This window comes from Octopus bimaculoides, chromosome 17, assembly GCF_001194135.2.
Source record: "Octopus bimaculoides isolate UCB-OBI-ISO-001 chromosome 17, ASM119413v2, whole genome shotgun sequence".
NCBI classification, from domain to species: Eukaryota; Metazoa; Mollusca; class Cephalopoda; order Octopoda; family Octopodidae; genus Octopus; species Octopus bimaculoides.
The window spans coordinates 2,858,747-2,865,302 of NC_068997.1; positions in this window are offsets into that span (position 1 = coordinate 2,858,747).

The following is a 6,556-nucleotide window of genomic DNA, read 5'->3' on the forward strand; positions in this document are numbered from 1 at the left end:
AAACGTTGTGTTAACAACAAACAAGATGAGGACAAATATACGTCGGAGTGTAAATAACGAAAATAATGGACATAATTCCTCATTTCTTAAATATAGAGCTGTAATACCTCCGCCTCAGCGAAGGCGGAGGTAATAACTGCAGCGGTACCAACAACAACAATATCAATTACACCAACAGAAATAAGAAGAACAGTATTAATAACAACCACATCAGCAAATTCACTAGCAACAACAATATCAACAACAGTGTTATGACTAACAACAACAGTTCCAATGAGACCTGGCCGCTGCCATATGCAAGAAATAACAGCTAAATCTATTTTGAATTACAGAATATCTTCTTTAAAAAGGACACTCTGAGATATGTGATCGTGGTTTTACTAAAAATAAGATAGGGTGGTCACTGCTATATTGCTTTTGATTATTGATCAGTCTGATCAGCAAAGCTGACCAGGGGTTAAACGACAAAAAGCAATTACTTATGTTGAATACTACTCTCTGCGCTGACATACACAAACGTACATACGTACTTACTTACGCACACACACACACACACACACACACACACACACACACACACGTGTGTAAAGGCGTATATATAATGAAATAAAAGTCCGGATGGTTATGCTTGGGGCATATTTGAACAAATTACTGATTGCTCAGAACTGGCCTTGGGGTTACAAAAACTGTAATAATAGCGATAAAAATAAATAGGAAAAACAATAGCAGTTGCTGTTGCTGCTGTTGTTTATGTTGTTGTTGTTGGTGGTGGTGGTGATAGTGGTGGTGGTGATGTTGCTGTTGTTGTTGATGTTCTATGTTCTGTTCTAATGAAAGAAAGACTATAATAGTTGCTTTTCAACCGTTATAGTTGCGTCCTTGTGTAGATATAGGACTTCATTGCTTGTGCCCTGCCTTTGTTAAGAAGTTACACAGGAGTTTAATAGAACCTTGGCTGTTATATCCATCGTAGTTTTGATCTATCCGTAGAGCATATGTGCTTGTTGTTGCTCTGGTTGTTTAACTACAAGTCATACCAGAATACCATAGTGCAATGTGAGCCAGCAGAATCGTCACAATACCGCGGAAAATGCTTTCCGGTTTTTCTTCGATTTTCTACATTCTGTGTTCAAATCCTGTCTGTATCAACTTTGCCTTTCATCCCTCTATGTTCGATAAAGTAAAGTACCAGCTAAATGCTAGGATCGATGGTATTATTAATACCTTCTCTCAAAACTGCTTTTTGCCTAAATGAAGAAGATAAATATACTTAGGAGTGTAAGATTTGATTTGAAGGAGACTTGGCTGATATTTCTGTCAGGTCGAATGGCCAATTAGACATTTCTGACTCATCCGCACTATTGCTATGTATATACACTGATGTCTCACATTTAGTCAAAAATTCTTGAATTACATCTCACTGACTATAGTAGAATAGTTCACATGGAGAATTGTGAAATATAGCGACGGTGTTTTAAACTAAATCGCTACAAGGTAAAGTGGAAATGTAGCAGCGAAGCAACAGGAATCCTAGAAATGAATGCAAAGAATTACAATAGTTGACATATTACGTTACAATATTTCGGCTCTGTAAGGCGGCGAGCTGGCAGAACCGTTAGCACGCCGGACCAAATACCTAGCCGGACCAAATACCTAGCCGGACCAAATACCTAGCCGCATCTCGTCTGTATTTACGTTCTGAGTTCAAACTCTGCCGAGGTAACGTTGCCTTTGATCATTTCAGGGTCGGTAAAATAAGTACCATTTGATCACTGAGGTTGATGTAATCGAGGTGCCCCTTTCTCCGAAATGACTAGCTCCCTGCCAAAATTTTAAACCAATAAATATTTCAGACACGGCGAAGGTGCATGGCCCAGTGGTTAAGGTGTTGCACTTACGATCACGAGATCGTGATTCCAAACCCTGGACCTGGTGGTTCGTTGTGCTCTTGAGTAAAACATTTCATCTCACGATGTTCTACATTTTTTGACGAGTGTTACGTGTACCAGTTGAGGCAACGTCGATTTCACAGAGGGATTGATCTAAGGTACAGCATGGACATTTGATCACTATAAACAAATCATTTTTGCAAGTTGTCGACCAATAAATTGCAGAACCGTCTTTCTCTTACTACGAAAGCAGACCACTACAATAAATATTTTGCGTATGAAATTGCTGTATGAAAAGCGAATAAAGCAACCCATTGTTCTTATTTTACTTTAGCTTTGCTCATTTTTTCACACTTTTCTTTCGAAAGTGTATTGTATTAACTTCCTTAAGCACGATTACATTTAAAACATTTTAACATGTGGCTTCGCTGCCGTTTATTACTTTCTGCAAAATTCAATAGTTATCGTAAATAAATGTTTATTATCATCATTTATTAAAAAATATTCTTATTATTATCATCATTGGCAAAGTTTATTGCTGAATGCTATTTATAATGATAAAAAATATTTTTATGAGAAATATAAAAAAAATATTTAACAAATTAAAATTGTGTAAATAATAAGTCTTATTATTATATTTATAATTATAAATATAATTAAGATAGAATAAAGGAAAAGAGAAGCTAACACAAATGAAATAGAATTAAATTTTAATGATGAATTTTAAATGGGAAATTATTGTTTGATGAAAATATTCCACGAAAGCATAATTTATTTAGAAAATTTCCATTCTGTACGGCATTTTGTTTAATCATATTTTTATTATTATAAATGCATCGAAGTAGTAACTAAAAGATGCGCTTTAGAAACCCGCTTGATAGTCGTCTTTTAAAATCCCCACGTTGTAGTTATGCTGTTAAATCGCACCATACGTGGTATCTATAATTAAAATATTGGTCTTCGTCTGTCTTCACGTTTTTAGTTCAAATTCTGCCGAGGTCGATTTTGATTTCATCATTTCGGGGTCGATAAATTAACTACCGGTTGCGTACTGGGGTCGATCTAATCGACTGGCACTCTTCCCAAAATCTTCAGGCCTTGTGCCTAGAGTAGAAAAGATTAAAATATTGGTCTTCATGCACTTACAAGAAATAACGCCACTTTCAGATATGTACCACAGTTTCGTTGAACACTATATCACTCTTTTAGCAATTTCTATGAATGATGATGCTTCCTGGCATACTACTCATACATTATTCATTTCCTTGTGTATACAGATACAAATGCGCACACACGCTCATATATATATATATATATATATATATACATTTCCTGGCCTTCTCTTCATGCTCATTTTCCCTCCTCTTTCACTTCACAGTGTCTCTATCATTTTTTCTCGCCCCTCCTTAATTCTTCTGTCCCTCTGCCTCTACCTATCTCTCTTCTCTCCCCCACGCGACCGGTGTTCGGCCAAGCCTTACCTTTCTTTCTTGGGCCGACTACCATCCGTGCAACGTCTATATTCCTCCTTGTGTCTGTTAAATCTTATGTCGCCAGCTTAATTTAATTCGTCTTTTGTCGAATGACACCTGTTGCTATGTTTTGTTAATTGCATTTGTATTTATGTAACAATTCTCTGTCTTTTTCCGTCCTTGTTTTCATATACATTAGCTGCTTTCTTCCAAGGAATCTAATGATCTTAGCTTATTTATTCCTTGGAGCTAGCCAGATTGGAGCAATCTCGAGTATAACCAACCGAAATTGCAAAGATAATTTGGAACTGGACTGACGATAGAAAACTCCGAATGACCCGTCCTTGTTTTCCTTGTATCATCTGTCTGGATGTTTTGCGTTCTTGTCCCATCTTTGTATTATATATATACTTACTCACACATATACATATATATGCATGTATGAATGTATATATATATATATATATAAGGGTAGAAAATTTAGAGAAATATTCTACCGGTGGCCAACATGCGTAATAAAGTCAATAGACAACATATTTTTCATATAAAATAGTGTACGTTTTTATACACAGAAAAGGTGACCTTTAACAGAAGACCTTACATGCTTGAAAGGGCAGTTAAAGCCCAAACCACGAATAACAGTAATTTCAAAGGGAATGAAAAATAAAAATATTTCTGTAGTTACCCTTCTACACGAGTTTCTGCATTAATGTGCAAATAAATTATTTTGCCATTCGTTCTTCTTCAGTAAAGGCGCTAAAATTAATGCATATTTATGCAATACTGAAGATACACGTATTTTTCAAATCCACTGCGCAAGCGCAGTTATAATCGGAAGTAAATAATAAGAAGAACTAAAACTGCGTACCAACGGTCTTCAAAATTAGGAAAATTTTACCGTGAAAATAAGAAGGGTAGAAAATTACACTAGATTTTCTAGGGGTGGCCAGCAGGCGTAATAATTCAATAGACAAAATATTTTTTATATAAATTAGTGTACGATTTTATACACAAAAGAGGTGACCTTATTATTTTGAAGACCTTTGGTATGCAGCTTTAATTATTATTATTTACTGCCTATTATAACTGCGCTTGCACGGTGGATTTGAAAAAAGTATAATGTATATGCATGAAACACGTGTATCTTCAGTGCTGCATAAATGTGCATTAATTTTAGCGCCCTTACTGACGAAGCACGGATGGCAAATTAATTTATTTGCACAACGCAGAAACTCGTGTAGAAGGGTAACTATAGAAATGTTATTATTTTTCATTCCCTTTGAAATCACTGTAATTCGTGGTTTGGGCTTTAACTGCCCTTTCAAGCATGTAAGGTCTCCTGTTAAAGGTCACCTCTTTTGTTTATAAAAGACCTGCACTAATTTTTATATATATAATGAATAGTAATATACGAAAGATAATCTATGGTATGTTGTTAGTCATTTGATTACAATATAGCAAAGGATTTACGACTTGTTGCATACCCCAGAGTATACGAACAGTGTACTACTCAAAGTTACGCGTAATTTGGACCAGCCCCTTATGCACTAGATAGTCATAAGGATGGTTTTGTTTGTGTACATACCCGAAATATCCTATCTGATATTTCGAGTCTCAGCAACCGTAGGCCGGAGCCACAGGCATTACCCAACCCTACCTGGTGCATGCCTTTTCAAGTAGCTGATTCTATCTGAATCCTCCTCTTCATTCTTATATATATATATATATATATATATATATATATATATATATATGTATGTATGTATGTATGTGTGTGTGTATATCGTGTACTTATGTTGGTTATCGGGCACGTCCCCAGATGGCGGATAGGGGAATGACCTCCGGATATGGGGGTTAGCTGGGAATACCCAAAGAAGTAGATGCAGACCACAGACGGCAAACCAGCAGGAGTGACTGAGAGTGAATACTTACCACACTCAGTTCCTAGGAAAAACTCCCAGTTCCAAAGACGGTTTGGAACAGTGGTGGGTGAAACTCACTAAGGCTTCTCTAGGTGCTCTTGCTTTGGAGACACGTACAGGGATCGTCTAGAAGCCATCATAAAAAAACAAGGGCTATGCCATTGGACTCAGTAAATCTCGGGTACGAATAATTTCGAACGTGGCATTTTTTGAAAATCCATGAATATAATACCCCTGAAATGAAGAATAACTTCAATTCTGTATTGTTGTTGTTCTTTTACTTGTTGGTCACATATAACTCATAAACAAACTTGACAAAATGCAAAGCAAGGTCGAAAAAATAGTACAACAAATATATGTATATATATATATATATACTTCTGGTTAAAGCTACAAAACATTTTGGGAGTTTTAATAAAAAAAAGCATATTACACTCCCATCGGTATTCGAGTACAATTTTTCCTACCCTGTTTCGCATTTATATGCTGACTCGAGGATATATATATATATCTATATATATATATATATATAACCAGTGGGATTGCAGCCTTTCCTCAAGGAATCATACGTATATATCTCACCAATATGTATGCTCACCATTGTAAAATACAACTGTATATAGTCAAATTTATACAAAGAAAGAAAGCTCAGATCATTGAAAACATCACGGTTATCCCAGATAGAGTGGAATCATGTCGGGTCGCAGTTCTGAAGATTAAGTTATGTTGAAATGAAATTAACAGTCCTTGTGTGCTTTTCAATGGCAAATATGTGTCTTCTATGCTACAATATAAGAAAGATTATATATATTTACACACACAAACACACACACACACATACACGTATGTATGTATGTATGTATGTATGTATATATATATATACATACATTGAGCTGCACCCGACAGCTTGCTGTTAACGACTATCTATATATATAAAAATGAGAATGTCTGTCTGTCTGTCTGTCTGTCTGTGTGAATCCCTAAAACTCGAGAACTACGCAACCAATTTCATTCAAATTTTACACATGCTTTACTTAGGGTTCCAGTTGTGTTTTAGTAAAAAAAAATTATTAACTTCTTGCAGAGTTCGAGCACACGGCAACATAATATCTCCTCCACTATTTAAGTATTACGTGTCAAAAGTGAAACAAAAACACTCATGTCAAATACTTTCACTTTAAAAATGAAACTATTCCACTAACTGAAACAATCACATTTCGATGCTGTAGTGACAGATACTTTCACAGAGAGAGAAAGAGAGAAAGAGAGAGAC